The following is a 23,515-nucleotide window of genomic DNA, read 5'->3' as shown; positions in this document are numbered from 1 at the left end:
GATAAGACAGAGAACTGCAGCACGGGGACATAGCCGAGTTGGTCAGGTTGAGTGGTGATGAGTTTGCTATTTGGATGAATAAAGAAAGTCAAAAGTGTGAAAGATAAAAAACAAAAGGAGGAAGTGTGAAAAGTGAATGGGCCAAATTGAGGTGCATATGAAGACGTATGCTTTCTTCCAATTCATTAAATCGGGCTAATATGAATCAGGTGAATTGAGTTCTGCTTTTGGAAACTGGGTTAAGAAGGGGTGCACCGTTCCTGGAGGTACTGCAATACCAGGTCAATGCGTGGAGTGGACAGAGCAAGCTCTTTTTCCATCTCCCTGTTCTAAAAATCCATTTAATATATGGTCCCCAGATAGGGGACGTATCAGATATTAAACTGATAAGAACAGATACTACACTTGATCTTAGCCAAAAGGCCGAGAAGCGATAACCAGAATTGGTTTGGGCCTCGAGTGGCACCCTGGCCTATGCCGGACACATCTTAGGGAGAGAGAGCGAGAGGGAGACAAACCCACGCCTACACAAGACATTTTGTCACCCAAGCCAACCCTTGAAAAGGCTGCTTTGCAGAGCCAAAACAAGAAGAATGGTGCGTTTTGCAGCCGCCGCCCACTGCAATGAATCTGAATAACTCCTCCTTTAGGGCGCAAGCAACTCCCCTCCCCCTTGCAGTCTTTCCAATTCACGATACAAAAAGACGGACAGGACAGGTTGCCTGACTTTCCGTCACTGCCACCCTTTGCCATCCTTACCCGTAGAAAGCCCTTTCATCATCCCCAAACCCTAATCTTTTCCCTTTCCTTCCCAGCCCCCAAACCCTGCCCTCTGTACCTTTCTCACCACCCGCTTCCCTTCTCCTGTCATCCCCCTACCACCCGGGAAAAAAAGAGATTGCCCCCTCCTTCCACTAGCCCACCCTCCCACCCAAAGAACAACTTCTTCTGCGCAGCTTGTTTTCTAGGCAGCAGCGCTATTGTGATGTCATCGGGGGGCATTGTGACAAGCCGCCAGTGTTCCGTCTCTTCATGTTGTGCACAGTTCAAACGGAAAATACATCAACAGGCAGACTACAGAAAAGCTTACTATCAAAGGTTAGAGGGGGGCTTTCTCAGAGGGCTTTTTACAGTTTTTCTATTCCCAATTAGCCGTTTAAGTGTACTTATTGAAAGTAGTAATTCTTTCATAGGCCGCCCTTTCTTAGTATTTGACGTTCCTTATATTGCGGTATGAGGCTTCGCAGTAGGTTGCAAACATTCATCACCCATGACTGTCCCCAATTGAGCTCAGAAGCTCAATGTCTATCATGACCTCTCTTTTAGAATGTCCAAGAGCAAGCAAACTATTCCTCCAGGAGAGGGCGCCAACAGACTACTAAAGAGATCATCATTACTCAAAGAAAACCCCAAAAACCAATGCATGATAGGAATAAACAGGTAACTTTCTTTGGAGTGGAAGCGGAGAGATCGCACCAGATGCCAATTCTAGATGTTATCACACCTGTGGTCACTGCAGCAGCAGGTGAATCCACTTTGTCCAAAAGGGATCTATTCCATTCAATTGCAAATGATCTAGATAAGACAGAGAACTGCAGCACGGGGACATAGCCGAGTTGGTCAGGTTGAGTGGTGATGAGTTTGCTATTTGGATGAATAAAGAAAGTCAAAAGTGTGAAAGATAAAAAACAAAAGGAGGAAGTGTGAAAAGTGAATGGGCCAAATTGAGGTGCATATGAAGACGTATGCTTTCTTCCAATTCATTAAATCGGGCTAATATGAATCAGGTGAATTGAGTTCTGCTTTTGGAAACTGGGTTAAGAAGGGGTGCACCGTTCCTGGAGGTACTGCAATACCAGGTCAATGCGTGGAGTGGACAGAGCAAGCTCTTTTTCCATCTCCCTGTTCTAAAAATCCATTTAATATATGGTCCCCAGATAGGGGACGTATCAGATATTAAACTGATAAGAACAGATACTACACTTGATCTTAGCCAAAAGGCCGAGAAGCGATAACCAGAATTGGTTTGGGCCTCGAGTGGCACCCTGGCCTATGCCGGACACATCTTAGGGAGAGAGAGCGAGAGGGAGACAAACCCACGCCTACACAAGACATTTTGTCACCCAAGCCAACCCTTGAAAAGGCTGCTTTGCAGAGCCAAAACAAGAAGAATGGTGCGTTTTGCAGCCGCCGCCCACTGCAATGAATCTGAATAACTCCTCCTTTAGGGCGCAAGCAACTCCCCTCCCCCTTGCAGTCTTTCCAATTCACGATACAAAAAGACGGACAGGACAGGTTGCCTGACTTTCCGTCACTGCCACCCTTTGCCATCCTTACCCGTAGAAAGCCCTTTCATCATCCCCAAACCCTAATCTTTTCCCTTTCCTTCCCAGCCCCCAAACCCTGCCCTCTGTACCTTTCTCACCACCCGCTTCCCTTCTCCTGTCATCCCCCTACCACCCGGGAAAAAAAGAGATTGCCCCCTCCTTCCACTAGCCCACCCTCCCACCCAAAGAACAACTTCTTCTGCGCAGCTTGTTTTCTAGGCAGCAGCGCTATTGTGATGTCATCGGGGGGCATTGTGACAAGCCGCCAGTGTTCCGTCTCTTCATGTTGTGCACAGTTCAAACGGAAAATACATCAACAGGCAGACTACAGAAAAGCTTACTATCAAAGGTTAGAGGGGGGCTTTCTCAGAGGGCTTTTTACAGTTTTTCTATTCCCAATTAGCCGTTTAAGTGTACTTATTGAAAGTAGTAATTCTTTCATAGGCCGCCCTTTCTTAGTATTTGACGTTCCTTATATTGCGGTATGAGGCTTCGCAGTAGGTTGCAAACATTCATCACCCATGACTGTCCCCAATTGAGCTCAGAAGCTCAATGTCTATCATGACCTCTCTTTTAGAATGTCCAAGAGCAAGCAAACTATTCCTCCAGGAGAGGGCGCCAACAGACTACTAAAGAGATCATCATTACTCAAAGAAAACCCCAAAAACCAATGCATGATAGGAATAAACAGGTAACTTTCTTTGGAGTGGAAGCGGAGAGATCGCACCAGATGCCAATTCTAGATGTTATCACACCTGTGGTCACTGCAGCAGCAGGTGAATCCACTTTGTCCAAAAGGGATCTATTCCATTCAATTGCAAATGATCTAGATAAGACAGAGAACTGCAGCACGGGGACATAGCCGAGTTGGTCAGGTTGAGTGGTGATGAGTTTGCTATTTGGATGAATAAAGAAAGTCAAAAGTGTGAAAGATAAAAAACAAAAGGAGGAAGTGTGAAAAGTGAATGGGCCAAATTGAGGTGCATATGAAGACGTATGCTTTCTTCCAATTCATTAAATCGGGCTAATATGAATCAGGTGAATTGAGTTCTGCTTTTGGAAACTGGGTTAAGAAGGGGTGCACCGTTCCTGGAGGTACTGCAATACCAGGTCAATGCGTGGAGTGGACAGAGCAAGCTCTTTTTCCATCTCCCTGTTCTAAAAATCCATTTAATATATGGTCCCCAGATAGGGGACGTATCAGATATTAAACTGATAAGAACAGATACTACACTTGATCTTAGCCAAAAGGCCGAGAAGCGATAACCAGAATTGGTTTGGGCCTCGAGTGGCACCCTGGCCTATGCCGGACACATCTTAGGGAGAGAGAGCGAGAGGGAGACAAACCCACGCCTACACAAGACATTTTGTCACCCAAGCCAACCCTTGAAAAGGCTGCTTTGCAGAGCCAAAACAAGAAGAATGGTGCGTTTTGCAGCCGCCGCCCACTGCAATGAATCTGAATAACTCCTCCTTTAGGGCGCAAGCAACTCCCCTCCCCCTTGCAGTCTTTCCAATTCACGATACAAAAAGACGGACAGGACAGGTTGCCTGACTTTCCGTCACTGCCACCCTTTGCCATCCTTACCCGTAGAAAGCCCTTTCATCATCCCCAAACCCTAATCTTTTCCCTTTCCTTCCCAGCCCCCAAACCCTGCCCTCTGTACCTTTCTCACCACCCGCTTCCCTTCTCCTGTCATCCCCCTACCACCCGGGAAAAAAAGAGATTGCCCCCTCCTTCCACTAGCCCACCCTCCCACCCAAAGAACAACTTCTTCTGCGCAGCTTGTTTTCTAGGCAGCAGCGCTATTGTGATGTCATCGGGGGGCATTGTGACAAGCCGCCAGTGTTCCGTCTCTTCATGTTGTGCACAGTTCAAACGGAAAATACATCAACAGGCAGACTACAGAAAAGCTTACTATCAAAGGTTAGAGGGGGGCTTTCTCAGAGGGCTTTTTACAGTTTTTCTATTCCCAATTAGCCGTTTAAGTGTACTTATTGAAAGTAGTAATTCTTTCATAGGCCGCCCTTTCTTAGTATTTGACGTTCCTTATATTGCGGTATGAGGCTTCGCAGTAGGTTGCAAACATTCATCACCCATGACTGTCCCCAATTGAGCTCAGAAGCTCAATGTCTATCATGACCTCTCTTTTAGAATGTCCAAGAGCAAGCAAACTATTCCTCCAGGAGAGGGCGCCAACAGACTACTAAAGAGATCATCATTACTCAAAGAAAACCCCAAAAACCAATGCATGATAGGAATAAACAGGTAACTTTCTTTGGAGTGGAAGCGGAGAGATCGCACCAGATGCCAATTCTAGATGTTATCACACCTGTGGTCACTGCAGCAGCAGGTGAATCCACTTTGTCCAAAAGGGATCTATTCCATTCAATTGCAAATGATCTAGATAAGACAGAGAACTGCAGCACGGGGACATAGCCGAGTTGGTCAGGTTGAGTGGTGATGAGTTTGCTATTTGGATGAATAAAGAAAGTCAAAAGTGTGAAAGATAAAAAACAAAAGGAGGAAGTGTGAAAAGTGAATGGGCCAAATTGAGGTGCATATGAAGACGTATGCTTTCTTCCAATTCATTAAATCGGGCTAATATGAATCAGGTGAATTGAGTTCTGCTTTTGGAAACTGGGTTAAGAAGGGGTGCACCGTTCCTGGAGGTACTGCAATACCAGGTCAATGCGTGGAGTGGACAGAGCAAGCTCTTTTTCCATCTCCCTGTTCTAAAAATCCATTTAATATATGGTCCCCAGATAGGGGACGTATCAGATATTAAACTGATAAGAACAGATACTACACTTGATCTTAGCCAAAAGGCCGAGAAGCGATAACCAGAATTGGTTTGGGCCTCGAGTGGCACCCTGGCCTATGCCGGACACATCTTAGGGAGAGAGAGCGAGAGGGAGACAAACCCACGCCTACACAAGACATTTTGTCACCCAAGCCAACCCTTGAAAAGGCTGCTTTGCAGAGCCAAAACAAGAAGAATGGTGCGTTTTGCAGCCGCCGCCCACTGCAATGAATCTGAATAACTCCTCCTTTAGGGCGCAAGCAACTCCCCTCCCCCTTGCAGTCTTTCCAATTCACGATACAAAAAGACGGACAGGACAGGTTGCCTGACTTTCCGTCACTGCCACCCTTTGCCATCCTTACCCGTAGAAAGCCCTTTCATCATCCCCAAACCCTAATCTTTTCCCTTTCCTTCCCAGCCCCCAAACCCTGCCCTCTGTACCTTTCTCACCACCCGCTTCCCTTCTCCTGTCATCCCCCTACCACCCGGGAAAAAAAGAGATTGCCCCCTCCTTCCACTAGCCCACCCTCCCACCCAAAGAACAACTTCTTCTGCGCAGCTTGTTTTCTAGGCAGCAGCGCTATTGTGATGTCATCGGGGGGCATTGTGACAAGCCGCCAGTGTTCCGTCTCTTCATGTTGTGCACAGTTCAAACGGAAAATACATCAACAGGCAGACTACAGAAAAGCTTACTATCAAAGGTTAGAGGGGGGCTTTCTCAGAGGGCTTTTTACAGTTTTTCTATTCCCAATTAGCCGTTTAAGTGTACTTATTGAAAGTAGTAATTCTTTCATAGGCCGCCCTTTCTTAGTATTTGACGTTCCTTATATTGCGGTATGAGGCTTCGCAGTAGGTTGCAAACATTCATCACCCATGACTGTCCCCAATTGAGCTCAGAAGCTCAATGTCTATCATGACCTCTCTTTTAGAATGTCCAAGAGCAAGCAAACTATTCCTCCAGGAGAGGGCGCCAACAGACTACTAAAGAGATCATCATTACTCAAAGAAAACCCCAAAAACCAATGCATGATAGGAATAAACAGGTAACTTTCTTTGGAGTGGAAGCGGAGAGATCGCACCAGATGCCAATTCTAGATGTTATCACACCTGTGGTCACTGCAGCAGCAGGTGAATCCACTTTGTCCAAAAGGGATCTATTCCATTCAATTGCAAATGATCTAGATAAGACAGAGAACTGCAGCACGGGGACATAGCCGAGTTGGTCAGGTTGAGTGGTGATGAGTTTGCTATTTGGATGAATAAAGAAAGTCAAAAGTGTGAAAGATAAAAAACAAAAGGAGGAAGTGTGAAAAGTGAATGGGCCAAATTGAGGTGCATATGAAGACGTATGCTTTCTTCCAATTCATTAAATCGGGCTAATATGAATCAGGTGAATTGAGTTCTGCTTTTGGAAACTGGGTTAAGAAGGGGTGCACCGTTCCTGGAGGTACTGCAATACCAGGTCAATGCGTGGAGTGGACAGAGCAAGCTCTTTTTCCATCTCCCTGTTCTAAAAATCCATTTAATATATGGTCCCCAGATAGGGGACGTATCAGATATTAAACTGATAAGAACAGATACTACACTTGATCTTAGCCAAAAGGCCGAGAAGCGATAACCAGAATTGGTTTGGGCCTCGAGTGGCACCCTGGCCTATGCCGGACACATCTTAGGGAGAGAGAGCGAGAGGGAGACAAACCCACGCCTACACAAGACATTTTGTCACCCAAGCCAACCCTTGAAAAGGCTGCTTTGCAGAGCCAAAACAAGAAGAATGGTGCGTTTTGCAGCCGCCGCCCACTGCAATGAATCTGAATAACTCCTCCTTTAGGGCGCAAGCAACTCCCCTCCCCCTTGCAGTCTTTCCAATTCACGATACAAAAAGACGGACAGGACAGGTTGCCTGACTTTCCGTCACTGCCACCCTTTGCCATCCTTACCCGTAGAAAGCCCTTTCATCATCCCCAAACCCTAATCTTTTCCCTTTCCTTCCCAGCCCCCAAACCCTGCCCTCTGTACCTTTCTCACCACCCGCTTCCCTTCTCCTGTCATCCCCCTACCACCCGGGAAAAAAAGAGATTGCCCCCTCCTTCCACTAGCCCACCCTCCCACCCAAAGAACAACTTCTTCTGCGCAGCTTGTTTTCTAGGCAGCAGCGCTATTGTGATGTCATCGGGGGGCATTGTGACAAGCCGCCAGTGTTCCGTCTCTTCATGTTGTGCACAGTTCAAACGGAAAATACATCAACAGGCAGACTACAGAAAAGCTTACTATCAAAGGTTAGAGGGGGGCTTTCTCAGAGGGCTTTTTACAGTTTTTCTATTCCCAATTAGCCGTTTAAGTGTACTTATTGAAAGTAGTAATTCTTTCATAGGCCGCCCTTTCTTAGTATTTGACGTTCCTTATATTGCGGTATGAGGCTTCGCAGTAGGTTGCAAACATTCATCACCCATGACTGTCCCCAATTGAGCTCAGAAGCTCAATGTCTATCATGACCTCTCTTTTAGAATGTCCAAGAGCAAGCAAACTATTCCTCCAGGAGAGGGCGCCAACAGACTACTAAAGAGATCATCATTACTCAAAGAAAACCCCAAAAACCAATGCATGATAGGAATAAACAGGTAACTTTCTTTGGAGTGGAAGCGGAGAGATCGCACCAGATGCCAATTCTAGATGTTATCACACCTGTGGTCACTGCAGCAGCAGGTGAATCCACTTTGTCCAAAAGGGATCTATTCCATTCAATTGCAAATGATCTAGATAAGACAGAGAACTGCAGCACGGGGACATAGCCGAGTTGGTCAGGTTGAGTGGTGATGAGTTTGCTATTTGGATGAATAAAGAAAGTCAAAAGTGTGAAAGATAAAAAACAAAAGGAGGAAGTGTGAAAAGTGAATGGGCCAAATTGAGGTGCATATGAAGACGTATGCTTTCTTCCAATTCATTAAATCGGGCTAATATGAATCAGGTGAATTGAGTTCTGCTTTTGGAAACTGGGTTAAGAAGGGGTGCACCGTTCCTGGAGGTACTGCAATACCAGGTCAATGCGTGGAGTGGACAGAGCAAGCTCTTTTTCCATCTCCCTGTTCTAAAAATCCATTTAATATATGGTCCCCAGATAGGGGACGTATCAGATATTAAACTGATAAGAACAGATACTACACTTGATCTTAGCCAAAAGGCCGAGAAGCGATAACCAGAATTGGTTTGGGCCTCGAGTGGCACCCTGGCCTATGCCGGACACATCTTAGGGAGAGAGAGCGAGAGGGAGACAAACCCACGCCTACACAAGACATTTTGTCACCCAAGCCAACCCTTGAAAAGGCTGCTTTGCAGAGCCAAAACAAGAAGAATGGTGCGTTTTGCAGCCGCCGCCCACTGCAATGAATCTGAATAACTCCTCCTTTAGGGCGCAAGCAACTCCCCTCCCCCTTGCAGTCTTTCCAATTCACGATACAAAAAGACGGACAGGACAGGTTGCCTGACTTTCCGTCACTGCCACCCTTTGCCATCCTTACCCGTAGAAAGCCCTTTCATCATCCCCAAACCCTAATCTTTTCCCTTTCCTTCCCAGCCCCCAAACCCTGCCCTCTGTACCTTTCTCACCACCCGCTTCCCTTCTCCTGTCATCCCCCTACCACCCGGGAAAAAAAGAGATTGCCCCCTCCTTCCACTAGCCCACCCTCCCACCCAAAGAACAACTTCTTCTGCGCAGCTTGTTTTCTAGGCAGCAGCGCTATTGTGATGTCATCGGGGGGCATTGTGACAAGCCGCCAGTGTTCCGTCTCTTCATGTTGTGCACAGTTCAAACGGAAAATACATCAACAGGCAGACTACAGAAAAGCTTACTATCAAAGGTTAGAGGGGGGCTTTCTCAGAGGGCTTTTTACAGTTTTTCTATTCCCAATTAGCCGTTTAAGTGTACTTATTGAAAGTAGTAATTCTTTCATAGGCCGCCCTTTCTTAGTATTTGACGTTCCTTATATTGCGGTATGAGGCTTCGCAGTAGGTTGCAAACATTCATCACCCATGACTGTCCCCAATTGAGCTCAGAAGCTCAATGTCTATCATGACCTCTCTTTTAGAATGTCCAAGAGCAAGCAAACTATTCCTCCAGGAGAGGGCGCCAACAGACTACTAAAGAGATCATCATTACTCAAAGAAAACCCCAAAAACCAATGCATGATAGGAATAAACAGGTAACTTTCTTTGGAGTGGAAGCGGAGAGATCGCACCAGATGCCAATTCTAGATGTTATCACACCTGTGGTCACTGCAGCAGCAGGTGAATCCACTTTGTCCAAAAGGGATCTATTCCATTCAATTGCAAATGATCTAGATAAGACAGAGAACTGCAGCACGGGGACATAGCCGAGTTGGTCAGGTTGAGTGGTGATGAGTTTGCTATTTGGATGAATAAAGAAAGTCAAAAGTGTGAAAGATAAAAAACAAAAGGAGGAAGTGTGAAAAGTGAATGGGCCAAATTGAGGTGCATATGAAGACGTATGCTTTCTTCCAATTCATTAAATCGGGCTAATATGAATCAGGTGAATTGAGTTCTGCTTTTGGAAACTGGGTTAAGAAGGGGTGCACCGTTCCTGGAGGTACTGCAATACCAGGTCAATGCGTGGAGTGGACAGAGCAAGCTCTTTTTCCATCTCCCTGTTCTAAAAATCCATTTAATATATGGTCCCCAGATAGGGGACGTATCAGATATTAAACTGATAAGAACAGATACTACACTTGATCTTAGCCAAAAGGCCGAGAAGCGATAACCAGAATTGGTTTGGGCCTCGAGTGGCACCCTGGCCTATGCCGGACACATCTTAGGGAGAGAGAGCGAGAGGGAGACAAACCCACGCCTACACAAGACATTTTGTCACCCAAGCCAACCCTTGAAAAGGCTGCTTTGCAGAGCCAAAACAAGAAGAATGGTGCGTTTTGCAGCCGCCGCCCACTGCAATGAATCTGAATAACTCCTCCTTTAGGGCGCAAGCAACTCCCCTCCCCCTTGCAGTCTTTCCAATTCACGATACAAAAAGACGGACAGGACAGGTTGCCTGACTTTCCGTCACTGCCACCCTTTGCCATCCTTACCCGTAGAAAGCCCTTTCATCATCCCCAAACCCTAATCTTTTCCCTTTCCTTCCCAGCCCCCAAACCCTGCCCTCTGTACCTTTCTCACCACCCGCTTCCCTTCTCCTGTCATCCCCCTACCACCCGGGAAAAAAAGAGATTGCCCCCTCCTTCCACTAGCCCACCCTCCCACCCAAAGAACAACTTCTTCTGCGCAGCTTGTTTTCTAGGCAGCAGCGCTATTGTGATGTCATCGGGGGGCATTGTGACAAGCCGCCAGTGTTCCGTCTCTTCATGTTGTGCACAGTTCAAACGGAAAATACATCAACAGGCAGACTACAGAAAAGCTTACTATCAAAGGTTAGAGGGGGGCTTTCTCAGAGGGCTTTTTACAGTTTTTCTATTCCCAATTAGCCGTTTAAGTGTACTTATTGAAAGTAGTAATTCTTTCATAGGCCGCCCTTTCTTAGTATTTGACGTTCCTTATATTGCGGTATGAGGCTTCGCAGTAGGTTGCAAACATTCATCACCCATGACTGTCCCCAATTGAGCTCAGAAGCTCAATGTCTATCATGACCTCTCTTTTAGAATGTCCAAGAGCAAGCAAACTATTCCTCCAGGAGAGGGCGCCAACAGACTACTAAAGAGATCATCATTACTCAAAGAAAACCCCAAAAACCAATGCATGATAGGAATAAACAGGTAACTTTCTTTGGAGTGGAAGCGGAGAGATCGCACCAGATGCCAATTCTAGATGTTATCACACCTGTGGTCACTGCAGCAGCAGGTGAATCCACTTTGTCCAAAAGGGATCTATTCCATTCAATTGCAAATGATCTAGATAAGACAGAGAACTGCAGCACGGGGACATAGCCGAGTTGGTCAGGTTGAGTGGTGATGAGTTTGCTATTTGGATGAATAAAGAAAGTCAAAAGTGTGAAAGATAAAAAACAAAAGGAGGAAGTGTGAAAAGTGAATGGGCCAAATTGAGGTGCATATGAAGACGTATGCTTTCTTCCAATTCATTAAATCGGGCTAATATGAATCAGGTGAATTGAGTTCTGCTTTTGGAAACTGGGTTAAGAAGGGGTGCACCGTTCCTGGAGGTACTGCAATACCAGGTCAATGCGTGGAGTGGACAGAGCAAGCTCTTTTTCCATCTCCCTGTTCTAAAAATCCATTTAATATATGGTCCCCAGATAGGGGACGTATCAGATATTAAACTGATAAGAACAGATACTACACTTGATCTTAGCCAAAAGGCCGAGAAGCGATAACCAGAATTGGTTTGGGCCTCGAGTGGCACCCTGGCCTATGCCGGACACATCTTAGGGAGAGAGAGCGAGAGGGAGACAAACCCACGCCTACACAAGACATTTTGTCACCCAAGCCAACCCTTGAAAAGGCTGCTTTGCAGAGCCAAAACAAGAAGAATGGTGCGTTTTGCAGCCGCCGCCCACTGCAATGAATCTGAATAACTCCTCCTTTAGGGCGCAAGCAACTCCCCTCCCCCTTGCAGTCTTTCCAATTCACGATACAAAAAGACGGACAGGACAGGTTGCCTGACTTTCCGTCACTGCCACCCTTTGCCATCCTTACCCGTAGAAAGCCCTTTCATCATCCCCAAACCCTAATCTTTTCCCTTTCCTTCCCAGCCCCCAAACCCTGCCCTCTGTACCTTTCTCACCACCCGCTTCCCTTCTCCTGTCATCCCCCTACCACCCGGGAAAAAAAGAGATTGCCCCCTCCTTCCACTAGCCCACCCTCCCACCCAAAGAACAACTTCTTCTGCGCAGCTTGTTTTCTAGGCAGCAGCGCTATTGTGATGTCATCGGGGGGCATTGTGACAAGCCGCCAGTGTTCCGTCTCTTCATGTTGTGCACAGTTCAAACGGAAAATACATCAACAGGCAGACTACAGAAAAGCTTACTATCAAAGGTTAGAGGGGGGCTTTCTCAGAGGGCTTTTTACAGTTTTTCTATTCCCAATTAGCCGTTTAAGTGTACTTATTGAAAGTAGTAATTCTTTCATAGGCCGCCCTTTCTTAGTATTTGACGTTCCTTATATTGCGGTATGAGGCTTCGCAGTAGGTTGCAAACATTCATCACCCATGACTGTCCCCAATTGAGCTCAGAAGCTCAATGTCTATCATGACCTCTCTTTTAGAATGTCCAAGAGCAAGCAAACTATTCCTCCAGGAGAGGGCGCCAACAGACTACTAAAGAGATCATCATTACTCAAAGAAAACCCCAAAAACCAATGCATGATAGGAATAAACAGGTAACTTTCTTTGGAGTGGAAGCGGAGAGATCGCACCAGATGCCAATTCTAGATGTTATCACACCTGTGGTCACTGCAGCAGCAGGTGAATCCACTTTGTCCAAAAGGGATCTATTCCATTCAATTGCAAATGATCTAGATAAGACAGAGAACTGCAGCACGGGGACATAGCCGAGTTGGTCAGGTTGAGTGGTGATGAGTTTGCTATTTGGATGAATAAAGAAAGTCAAAAGTGTGAAAGATAAAAAACAAAAGGAGGAAGTGTGAAAAGTGAATGGGCCAAATTGAGGTGCATATGAAGACGTATGCTTTCTTCCAATTCATTAAATCGGGCTAATATGAATCAGGTGAATTGAGTTCTGCTTTTGGAAACTGGGTTAAGAAGGGGTGCACCGTTCCTGGAGGTACTGCAATACCAGGTCAATGCGTGGAGTGGACAGAGCAAGCTCTTTTTCCATCTCCCTGTTCTAAAAATCCATTTAATATATGGTCCCCAGATAGGGGACGTATCAGATATTAAACTGATAAGAACAGATACTACACTTGATCTTAGCCAAAAGGCCGAGAAGCGATAACCAGAATTGGTTTGGGCCTCGAGTGGCACCCTGGCCTATGCCGGACACATCTTAGGGAGAGAGAGCGAGAGGGAGACAAACCCACGCCTACACAAGACATTTTGTCACCCAAGCCAACCCTTGAAAAGGCTGCTTTGCAGAGCCAAAACAAGAAGAATGGTGCGTTTTGCAGCCGCCGCCCACTGCAATGAATCTGAATAACTCCTCCTTTAGGGCGCAAGCAACTCCCCTCCCCCTTGCAGTCTTTCCAATTCACGATACAAAAAGACGGACAGGACAGGTTGCCTGACTTTCCGTCACTGCCACCCTTTGCCATCCTTACCCGTAGAAAGCCCTTTCATCATCCCCAAACCCTAATCTTTTCCCTTTCCTTCCCAGCCCCCAAACCCTGCCCTCTGTACCTTTCTCACCACCCGCTTCCCTTCTCCTGTCATCCCCCTACCACCCGGGAAAAAAAGAGATTGCCCCCTCCTTCCACTAGCCCACCCTCCCACCCAAAGAACAACTTCTTCTGCGCAGCTTGTTTTCTAGGCAGCAGCGCTATTGTGATGTCATCGGGGGGCATTGTGACAAGCCGCCAGTGTTCCGTCTCTTCATGTTGTGCACAGTTCAAACGGAAAATACATCAACAGGCAGACTACAGAAAAGCTTACTATCAAAGGTTAGAGGGGGGCTTTCTCAGAGGGCTTTTTACAGTTTTTCTATTCCCAATTAGCCGTTTAAGTGTACTTATTGAAAGTAGTAATTCTTTCATAGGCCGCCCTTTCTTAGTATTTGACGTTCCTTATATTGCGGTATGAGGCTTCGCAGTAGGTTGCAAACATTCATCACCCATGACTGTCCCCAATTGAGCTCAGAAGCTCAATGTCTATCATGACCTCTCTTTTAGAATGTCCAAGAGCAAGCAAACTATTCCTCCAGGAGAGGGCGCCAACAGACTACTAAAGAGATCATCATTACTCAAAGAAAACACCAAAAACCAATGCATGATAGGAATAAACAGGTAACTTTCTTTGGAGTGGAAGCGGAGAGATCGCACCAGATGCCAATTCTAGATGTTATCACACCTGTGGTCACTGCAGCAGCAGGTGAATCCACTTTGTCCAAAAGGGATCTATTCCATTCAATTGCAAATGATCTAGATAAGACAGAGAACTGCAGCACGGGGACATAGCCGAGTTGGTCAGGTTGAGTGGTGATGAGTTTGCTATTTGGATGAATAAAGAAAGTCAAAAGTGTGAAAGATAAAAAACAAAAGGAGGAAGTGTGAAAAGTGAATGGGCCAAATTGAGGTGCATATGAAGACGTATGCTTTCTTCCAATTCATTAAATCGGGCTAATATGAATCAGGTGAATTGAGTTCTGCTTTTGGAAACTGGGTTAAGAAGGGGTGCACCGTTCCTGGAGGTACTGCAATACCAGGTCAATGCGTGGAGTGGACAGAGCAAGCTCTTTTTCCATCTCCCTGTTCTAAAAATCCATTTAATATATGGTCCCCAGATAGGGGACGTATCAGATATTAAACTGATAAGAACAGATACTACACTTGATCTTAGCCAAAAGGCCGAGAAGCGATAACCAGAATTGGTTTGGGCCTCGAGTGGCACCCTGGCCTATGCCGGACACATCTTAGGGAGAGAGAGCGAGAGGGAGACAAACCCACGCCTACACAAGACATTTTGTCACCCAAGCCAACCCTTGAAAAGGCTGCTTTGCAGAGCCAAAACAAGAAGAATGGTGCGTTTTGCAGCCGCCGCCCACTGCAATGAATCTGAATAACTCCTCCTTTAGGGCGCAAGCAACTCCCCTCCCCCTTGCAGTCTTTCCAATTCACGATACAAAAAGACGGACAGGACAGGTTGCCTGACTTTCCGTCACTGCCACCCTTTGCCATCCTTACCCGTAGAAAGCCCTTTCATCATCCCCAAACCCTAATCTTTTCCCTTTCCTTCCCAGCCCCCAAACCCTGCCCTCTGTACCTTTCTCACCACCCGCTTCCCTTCTCCTGTCATCCCCCTACCACCCGGGAAAAAAAGAGATTGCCCCCTCCTTCCACTAGCCCACCCTCCCACCCAAAGAACAACTTCTTCTGCGCAGCTTGTTTTCTAGGCAGCAGCGCTATTGTGATGTCATCGGGGGGCATTGTGACAAGCCGCCAGTGTTCCGTCTCTTCATGTTGTGCACAGTTCAAACGGAAAATACATCAACAGGCAGACTACAGAAAAGCTTACTATCAAAGGTTAGAGGGGGGCTTTCTCAGAGGGCTTTTTACAGTTTTTCTATTCCCAATTAGCCGTTTAAGTGTACTTATTGAAAGTAGTAATTCTTTCATAGGCCGCCCTTTCTTAGTATTTGACGTTCCTTATATTGCGGTATGAGGCTTCGCAGTAGGTTGCAAACATTCATCACCCATGACTGTCCCCAATTGAGCTCAGAAGCTCAATGTCTATCATGACCTCTCTTTTAGAATGTCCAAGAGCAAGCAAACTATTCCTCCAGGAGAGGGCGCCAACAGACTACTAAAGAGATCATCATTACTCAAAGAAAACCCCAAAAACCAATGCATGATAGGAATAAACAGGTAACTTTCTTTGGAGTGGAAGCGGAGAGATCGCACCAGATGCCAATTCTAGATGTTATCACACCTGTGGTCACTGCAGCAGCAGGTGAATCCACTTTGTCCAAAAGGGATCTATTCCATTCAATTGCAAATGATCTAGATAAGACAGAGAACTGCAGCACGGGGACATAGCCGAGTTGGTCAGGTTGAGTGGTGATGAGTTTGCTATTTGGATGAATAAAGAAAGTCAAAAGTGTGAAAGATAAAAAACAAAAGGAGGAAGTGTGAAAAGTGAATGGGCCAAATTGAGGTGCATATGAAGACGTATGCTTTCTTCCAATTCATTAAATCGGGCTAATATGAATCAGGTGAATTGAGTTCTGCTTTTGGAAACTGGGTTAAGAAGGGGTGCACCGTTCCTGGAGGTACTGCAATACCAGGTCAATGCGTGGAGTGGACAGAGCAAGCTCTTTTTCCATCTCCCTGTTCTAAAAATCCATTTAATATATGGTCCCCAGATAGGGGACGTATCAGATATTAAACTGATAAGAACAGATACTACACTTGATCTTAGCCAAAAGGCCGAGAAGCGATAACCAGAATTGGTTTGGGCCTCGAGTGGCACCCTGGCCTATGCCGGACACATCTTAGGGAGAGAGAGCGAGAGGGAGACAAACCCACGCCTACACAAGACATTTTGTCACCCAAGCCAACCCTTGAAAAGGCTGCTTTGCAGAGCCAAAACAAGAAGAATGGTGCGTTTTGCAGCCGCCGCCCACTGCAATGAATCTGAATAACTCCTCCTTTAGGGCGCAAGCAACTCCCCTCCCCCTTGCAGTCTTTCCAATTCACGATACAAAAAGACGGACAGGACAGGTTGCCTGACTTTCCGTCACTGCCACCCTTTGCCATCCTTACCCGTAGAAAGCCCTTTCATCATCCCCAAACCCTAATCTTTTCCCTTTCCTTCCCAGCCCCCAAACCCTGCCCTCTGTACCTTTCTCACCACCCGCTTCCCTTCTCCTGTCATCCCCCTACCACCCGGGAAAAAAAGAGATTGCCCCCTCCTTCCACTAGCCCACCCTCCCACCCAAAGAACAACTTCTTCTGCGCAGCTTGTTTTCTAGGCAGCAGCGCTATTGTGATGTCATCGGGGGGCATTGTGACAAGCCGCCAGTGTTCCGTCTCTTCATGTTGTGCACAGTTCAAACGGAAAATACATCAACAGGCAGACTACAGAAAAGCTTACTATCAAAGGTTAGAGGGGGGCTTTCTCAGAGGGCTTTTTACAGTTTTTCTATTCCCAATTAGCCGTTTAAGTGTACTTATTGAAAGTAGTAATTCTTTCATAGGCCGCCCTTTCTTAGTATTTGACGTTCCTTATATTGCGGTATGAGGCTTCGCAGTAGGTTGCAAACATTCATCACCCATGACTGTCCCCAATTGAGCTCAGAAGCTCAATGTCTATCATGACCTCTCTTTTAGAATGTCCAAGAGCAAGCAAACTATTCCTCCAGGAGAGGGCGCCAACAGACTACTAAAGAGATCATCATTACTCAAAGAAAACCCCAAAAACCAATGCATGATAGGAATAAACAGGTAACTTTCTTTGGAGTGGAAGCGGAGAGATCGCACCAGATGCCAATTCTAGATGTTATCACACCTGTGGTCACTGCAGCAGCAGGTGAATCCACTTTGTCCAAAAGGGATCTATTCCATTCAATTGCAAATGATCTAGATAAGACAGAGAACTGCAGCACGGGGACATAGCCGAGTTGGTCAGGTTGAGTGGTGATGAGTTTGCTATTTGGATGAATAAAGAAAGTCAAAAGTGTGAAAGATAAAAAACAAAAGGAGGAAGTGTGAAAAGTGAATGGGCCAAATTGAGGTGCATATGAAGACGTATGCTTTCTTCCAATTCATTAAATCGGGCTAATATGAATCAGGTGAATTGAGTTCTGCTTTTGGAAACTGGGTTAAGAAGGGGTGCACCGTTCCTGGAGGTACTGCAATACCAGGTCAATGCGTGGAGTGGACAGAGCAAGCTCTTTTTCCATCTCCCTGTTCTAAAAATCCATTTAATATATGGTCCCCAGATAGGGGACGTATCAGATATTAAACTGATAAGAACAGATACTACACTTGATCTTAGCCAAAAGGCCGAGAAGCGATAACCAGAATTGGTTTGGGCCTCGAGTGGCACCCTGGCCTATGCCGGACACATCTTAGGGAGAGAGAGCGAGAGGGAGACAAACCCACGCCTACACAAGACATTTTGTCACCCAAGCCAACCCTTGAAAAGGCTGCTTTGCAGAGCCAAAACAAGAAGAATGGTGCGTTTTGCAGCCGCCGCCCACTGCAATGAATCTGAATAACTCCTCCTTTAGGGCGCAAGCAACTCCCCTCCCCCTTGCAGTCTTTCCAATTCACGATACAAAAAGACGGACAGGACAGGTTGCCTGACTTTCCGTCACTGCCACCCTTTGCCATCCTTACCCGTAGAAAGCCCTTTCATCATCCCCAAACCCTAATCTTTTCCCTTTCCTTCCCAGCCCCCAAACCCTGCCCTCTGTACCTTTCTCACCACCCGCTTCCCTTCTCCTGTCATCCCCCTACCACCCGGGAAAAAAAGAGATTGCCCCCTCCTTCCACTAGCCCACCCTCCCACCCAAAGAACAACTTCTTCTGCGCAGCTTGTTTTCTAGGCAGCAGCGCTATTGTGATGTCATCGGGGGGCATTGTGACAAGCCGCCAGTGTTCCGTCTCTTCATGTTGTGCACAGTTCAAACGGAAAATACATCAACAGGCAGACTACAGAAAAGCTTACTATCAAAGGTTAGAGGGGGGCTTTCTCAGAGGGCTTTTTACAGTTTTTCTATTCCCAATTAGCCGTTTAAGTGTACTTATTGAAAGTAGTAATTCTTTCATAGGCCGCCCTTTCTTAGTATTTGACGTTCCTTATATTGCGGTATGAGGCTTCGCAGTAGGTTGCAAACATTCATCACCCATGACTGTCCCCAATTGAGCTCAGAAGCTCAATGTCTATCATGACCTCTCTTTTAGAATGTCCAAGAGCAAGCAAACTATTCCTCCAGGAGAGGGCGCCAACAGACTACTAAAGAGATCATCATTACTCAAAGAAAACCCCAAAAACCAATGCATGATAGGAATAAACAGGTAACTTTCTTTGGAGTGGAAGCGGAGAGATCGCACCAGATGCCAATTCTAGATGTTATCACACCTGTGGTCACTGCAGCAGCAGGTGAATCCACTTTGTCCAAAAGGGATCTATTCCATTCAATTGCAAATGATCTAGATAAGACAGAGAACTGCAGCACGGGGACATAGCCGAGTTGGTCAGGTTGAGTGGTGATGAGTTTGCTATTTGGATGAATAAAGAAAGTCAAAAGTGTGAAAGATAAAAAACAAAAGGAGGAAGTGTAAAAGTGAATGGGCCAAATTGAGGTGCATATGAAGACGTATGCTTTCTTCCAATTCATTAAATCGGGCTAATATGAATCAGGTGAATTGAGTTCTGCTTTTGGAAACTGGGTTAAGAAGGGGTGCACCGTTCCTGGAGGTACTGCAATACCAGGTCAATGCGTGGAGTGGACAGAGCAAGCTCTTTTTCCATCTCCCTGTTCTAAAAATCCATTTAATATATGGTCCCCAGATAGGGGACGTATCAGATATTAAACTGATAAGAACAGATACTACACTTGATCTTAGCCAAAAGGCCGAGAAGCGATAACCAGAATTGGTTTGGGCCTCGAGTGGCACCCTGGCCTATGCCGGACACATCTTAGGGAGAGAGAGCGAGAGGGAGACAAACCCACGCCTACACAAGACATTTTGTCACCCAAGCCAACCCTTGAAAAGGCTGCTTTGCAGAGCCAAAACAAGAAGAATGGTGCGTTTTGCAGCCGCCGCCCACTGCAATGAATCTGAATAACTCCTCCTTTAGGGCGCAAGCAACTCCCCTCCCCCTTGCAGTCTTTCCAATTCACGATACAAAAAGACGGACAGGACAGGTTGCCTGACTTTCCGTCACTGCCACCCTTTGCCATCCTTACCCGTAGAAAGCCCTTTCATCATCCCCAAACCCTAATCTTTTCCCTTTCCTTCCCAGCCCCCAAACCCTGCCCTCTGTACCTTTCTCACCACCCGCTTCCCTTCTCCTGTCATCCCCCTACCACCCGGGAAAAAAAGAGATTGCCCCCTCCTTCCACTAGCCCACCCTCCCACCCAAAGAACAACTTCTTCTGCGCAGCTTGTTTTCTAGGCAGCAGCGCTATTGTGATGTCATCGGGGGGCATTGTGACAAGCCGCCAGTGTTCCGTCTCTTCATGTTGTGCACAGTTCAAACGGAAAATACATCAACAGGCAGACTACAGAAAAGCTTACTATCAAAGGTTAGAGGGGGGCTTTCTCAGAGGGCTTTTTACAGTTTTTCTATTCCCAATTAGCCGTTTAAGTGTACTTATTGAAAGTAGTAATTCTTTCATAGGCCGCCCTTTCTTAGTATTTGACGTTCCTTATATTGCGGTATGAGGCTTCGCAGTAGGTTGCAAACATTCATCACCCATGACTGTCCCCAATTGAGCTCAGAAGCTCAATGTCTATCATGACCTCTCTTTTAGAATGTCCAAGAGCAAGCAAACTATTCCTCCAGGAGAGGGCGCCAACAGACTACTAAAGAGATCATCATTACTCAAAGAAAACCCCAAAAACCAATGCATGATAGGAATAAACAGGTAACTTTCTTTGGAGTGGAAGCGGAGAGATCGCACCAGATGCCAATTCTAGATGTTATCACACCTGTGGTCACTGCAGCAGCAGGTGAATCCACTTTGTCCAAAAGGGATCTATTCCATTCAATTGCAAATGATCTAGATAAGACAGAGAACTGCAGCACGGGGACATAGCCGAGTTGGTCAGGTTGAGTGGTGATGAGTTTGCTATTTGGATGAATAAAGAAAGTCAAAAGTGTGAAAGATAAAAAACAAAAGGAGGAAGTGTGAAAAGTGAATGGGCCAAATTGAGGTGCATATGAAGACGTATGCTTTCTTCCAATTCATTAAATCGGGCTAATATGAATCAGGTGAATTGAGTTCTGCTTTTGGAAACTGGGTTAAGAAGGGGTGCACCGTTCCTGGAGGTACTGCAATACCAGGTCAATGCGTGGAGTGGACAGAGCAAGCTCTTTTTCCATCTCCCTGTTCTAAAAATCCATTTAATATATGGTCCCCAGATAGGGGACGTATCAGATATTAAACTGATAAGAACAGATACTACACTTGATCTTAGCCAAAAGGCCGAGAAGCGATAACCAGAATTGGTTTGGGCCTCGAGTGGCACCCTGGCCTATGCCGGACACATCTTAGGGAGAGAGAGCGAGAGGGAGACAAACCCACGCCTACACAAGACATTTTGTCACCCAAGCCAACCCTTGAAAAGGCTGCTTTGCAGAGCCAAAACAAGAAGAATGGTGCGTTTTGCAGCCGCCGCCCACTGCAATGAATCTGAATAACTCCTCCTTTAGGGCGCAAGCAACTCCCCTCCCCCTTGCAGTCTTTCCAATTCACGATACAAAAAGACGGACAGGACAGGTTGCCTGACTTTCCGTCACTGCCACCCTTTGCCATCCTTACCCGTAGAAAGCCCTTTCATCATCCCCAAACCCTAATCTTTTCCCTTTCCTTCCCAGCCCCCAAACCCTGCCCTCTGTACCTTTCTCACCACCCGCTTCCCTTCTCCTGTCATCCCCCTACCACCCGGGAAAAAAAGAGATTGCCCCCTCCTTCCACTAGCCCACCCTCCCACCCAAAGAACAACTTCTTCTGCGCAGCTTGTTTTCTAGGCAGCAGCGCTATTGTGATGTCATCGGGGGGCATTGTGACAAGCCGCCAGTGTTCCGTCTCTTCATGTTGTGCACAGTTCAAACGGAAAATACATCAACAGGCAGACTACAGAAAAGCTTACTATCAAAGGTTAGAGGGGGGCTTTCTCAGAGGGCTTTTTACAGTTTTTCTATTCCCAATTAGCCGTTTAAGTGTACTTATTGAAAGTAGTAATTCTTTCATAGGCCGCCCTTTCTTAGTATTTGACGTTCCTTATATTGCGGTATGAGGCTTCGCAGTAGGTTGCAAACATTCATCACCCATGACTGTCCCCAATTGAGCTCAGAAGCTCAATGTCTATCATGACCTCTCTTTTAGAATGTCCAAGAGCAAGCAAACTATTCCTCCAGGAGAGGGCGCCAACAGACTACTAAAGAGATCATCATTACTCAAAGAAAACCCCAAAAACCAATGCATGATAGGAATAAACAGGTAACTTTCTTTGGAGTGGAAGCGGAGAGATCGCACCAGATGCCAATTCTAGATGTTATCACACCTGTGGTCACTGCAGCAGCAGGTGAATCCACTTTGTCCAAAAGGGATCTATTCCATTCAATTGCAAATGATCTAGATAAGACAGAGAACTGCAGCACGGGGACATAGCCGAGTTGGTCAGGTTGAGTGGTGATGAGTTTGCTATTTGGATGAATAAAGAAAGTCAAAAGTGTGAAAGATAAAAAACAAAAGGAGGAAGTGTGAAAAGTGAATGGGCCAAATTGAGGTGCATATGAAGACGTATGCTTTCTTCCAATTCATTAAATCGGGCTAATATGAATCAGGTGAATTGAGTTCTGCTTTTGGAAACTGGGTTAAGAAGGGGTGCACCGTTCCTGGAGGTACTGCAATACCAGGTCAATGCGTGGAGTGGACAGAGCAAGCTCTTTTTCCATCTCCCTGTTCTAAAAATCCATTTAATATATGGTCCCCAGATAGGGGACGTATCAGATATTAAACTGATAAGAACAGATACTACACTTGATCTTAGCCAAAAGGCCGAGAAGCGATAACCAGAATTGGTTTGGGCCTCGAGTGGCACCCTGGCCTATGCCGGACACATCTTAGGGAGAGAGAGCGAGAGGGAGACAAACCCACGCCTACACAAGACATTTTGTCACCCAAGCCAACCCTTGAAAAGGCTGCTTTGCAGAGCCAAAACAAGAAGAATGGTGCGTTTTGCAGCCGCCGCCCACTGCAATGAATCTGAATAACTCCTCCTTTAGGGCGCAAGCAACTCCCCTCCCCCTTGCAGTCTTTCCAATTCACGATACAAAAAGACGGACAGGACAGGTTGCCTGACTTTCCGTCACTGCCACCCTTTGCCATCCTTACCCGTAGAAAGCCCTTTCATCATCCCCAAACCCTAATCTTTTCCCTTTCCTTCCCAGCCCCCAAACCCTGCCCTCTGTACCTTTCTCACCACCCGCTTCCCTTCTCCTGTCATCCCCCTACCACCCGGGAAAAAAAGAGATTGCCCCCTCCTTCCACTAGCCCACCCTCCCACCCAAAGAACAACTTCTTCTGCGCAGCTTGTTTTCTAGGCAGCAGCGCTATTGTGATGTCATCGGGGGGCATTGTGACAAGCCGCCAGTGTTCCGTCTCTTCATGTTGTGCACAGTTCAAACGGAAAATACATCAACAGGCAGACTACAGAAAAGCTTACTATCAAAGGTTAGAGGGGGGCTTTCTCAGAGGGCTTTTTACAGTTTTTCTATTCCCAATTAGCCGTTTAAGTGTACTTATTGAAAGTAGTAATTCTTTCATAGGCCGCCCTTTCTTAGTATTTGACGTTCCTTATATTGCGGTATGAGGCTTCGCAGTAGGTTGCAAACATTCATCACCCATGACTGTCCCCAATTGAGCTCAGAAGCTCAATGTCTATCATGACCTCTCTTTTAGAATGTCCAAGAGCAAGCAAACTATTCCTCCAGGACGAGGGCGCCAACAGACTACTAAAGAGATCATCATTACTCAAAGAAAACCCCAAAAACCAATGC

General features: G+C 46.3%; 15 non-coding genes across 15 annotated transcripts; all 15 read right to left on the bottom strand.

Annotated features, from left to right (window-relative positions):
- Positions 1 to 244: 244 nt before the first annotated feature.
- On the bottom strand, positions 245 to 435 carry LOC142278983 (U2 spliceosomal RNA). Its single transcript, XR_012741745.1, has one exon. It is a non-coding gene; the product is annotated as a U2 spliceosomal RNA (small nuclear RNA).
- A 1,387-nt stretch (positions 436 to 1,822) lies between these two features.
- On the bottom strand, positions 1,823 to 2,013 carry LOC142278982 (U2 spliceosomal RNA). Its single transcript, XR_012741744.1, has one exon. It is a non-coding gene; the product is annotated as a U2 spliceosomal RNA (small nuclear RNA).
- A 1,387-nt stretch (positions 2,014 to 3,400) lies between these two features.
- LOC142278981 (U2 spliceosomal RNA) lies at positions 3,401 to 3,591 on the bottom strand. The gene has a single exon (XR_012741743.1). It is a non-coding gene; the product is annotated as a U2 spliceosomal RNA (small nuclear RNA).
- A 1,387-nt stretch (positions 3,592 to 4,978) lies between these two features.
- LOC142278980 (U2 spliceosomal RNA) lies at positions 4,979 to 5,169 on the bottom strand. Its single transcript, XR_012741742.1, has one exon. It is a non-coding gene; the product is annotated as a U2 spliceosomal RNA (small nuclear RNA).
- Positions 5,170 to 6,556: 1,387 nt separating this feature from the next.
- On the bottom strand, positions 6,557 to 6,747 carry LOC142278978 (U2 spliceosomal RNA). The gene has a single exon (XR_012741741.1). It is a non-coding gene; the product is annotated as a U2 spliceosomal RNA (small nuclear RNA).
- Positions 6,748 to 8,134: 1,387 nt separating this feature from the next.
- Positions 8,135 to 8,325, bottom strand: LOC142278976 (U2 spliceosomal RNA). Its single transcript, XR_012741739.1, has one exon. It is a non-coding gene; the product is annotated as a U2 spliceosomal RNA (small nuclear RNA).
- Positions 8,326 to 9,712: 1,387 nt separating this feature from the next.
- LOC142278975 (U2 spliceosomal RNA) lies at positions 9,713 to 9,903 on the bottom strand. The gene has a single exon (XR_012741738.1). It is a non-coding gene; the product is annotated as a U2 spliceosomal RNA (small nuclear RNA).
- Positions 9,904 to 11,290: 1,387 nt separating this feature from the next.
- LOC142278974 (U2 spliceosomal RNA) lies at positions 11,291 to 11,481 on the bottom strand. The gene has a single exon (XR_012741737.1). It is a non-coding gene; the product is annotated as a U2 spliceosomal RNA (small nuclear RNA).
- A 1,387-nt stretch (positions 11,482 to 12,868) lies between these two features.
- LOC142278973 (U2 spliceosomal RNA) lies at positions 12,869 to 13,059 on the bottom strand. The gene has a single exon (XR_012741736.1). It is a non-coding gene; the product is annotated as a U2 spliceosomal RNA (small nuclear RNA).
- A 1,387-nt stretch (positions 13,060 to 14,446) lies between these two features.
- Positions 14,447 to 14,637, bottom strand: LOC142278972 (U2 spliceosomal RNA). Its single transcript, XR_012741735.1, has one exon. It is a non-coding gene; the product is annotated as a U2 spliceosomal RNA (small nuclear RNA).
- Positions 14,638 to 16,024: 1,387 nt separating this feature from the next.
- On the bottom strand, positions 16,025 to 16,215 carry LOC142278971 (U2 spliceosomal RNA). The gene has a single exon (XR_012741734.1). It is a non-coding gene; the product is annotated as a U2 spliceosomal RNA (small nuclear RNA).
- Positions 16,216 to 17,602: 1,387 nt separating this feature from the next.
- Positions 17,603 to 17,793, bottom strand: LOC142278970 (U2 spliceosomal RNA). The gene has a single exon (XR_012741733.1). It is a non-coding gene; the product is annotated as a U2 spliceosomal RNA (small nuclear RNA).
- A 1,386-nt stretch (positions 17,794 to 19,179) lies between these two features.
- LOC142278969 (U2 spliceosomal RNA) lies at positions 19,180 to 19,370 on the bottom strand. The gene has a single exon (XR_012741732.1). It is a non-coding gene; the product is annotated as a U2 spliceosomal RNA (small nuclear RNA).
- A 1,387-nt stretch (positions 19,371 to 20,757) lies between these two features.
- LOC142278967 (U2 spliceosomal RNA) lies at positions 20,758 to 20,948 on the bottom strand. The gene has a single exon (XR_012741731.1). It is a non-coding gene; the product is annotated as a U2 spliceosomal RNA (small nuclear RNA).
- Positions 20,949 to 22,335: 1,387 nt separating this feature from the next.
- On the bottom strand, positions 22,336 to 22,526 carry LOC142278966 (U2 spliceosomal RNA). Its single transcript, XR_012741730.1, has one exon. It is a non-coding gene; the product is annotated as a U2 spliceosomal RNA (small nuclear RNA).
- Positions 22,527 to 23,515: the final 989 nt, after the last annotated feature.

This window comes from Anomaloglossus baeobatrachus, unplaced genomic scaffold (assembly GCF_048569485.1).
Source record: "Anomaloglossus baeobatrachus isolate aAnoBae1 unplaced genomic scaffold, aAnoBae1.hap1 Scaffold_4202, whole genome shotgun sequence".
Lineage (NCBI taxonomy): Eukaryota > Metazoa > Chordata > Amphibia > Anura > Aromobatidae > Anomaloglossus > Anomaloglossus baeobatrachus.
The sequence above is the reverse complement of the archived record's forward strand: the minus strand, read 5'-3'. Positions and strand labels throughout refer to the sequence as shown.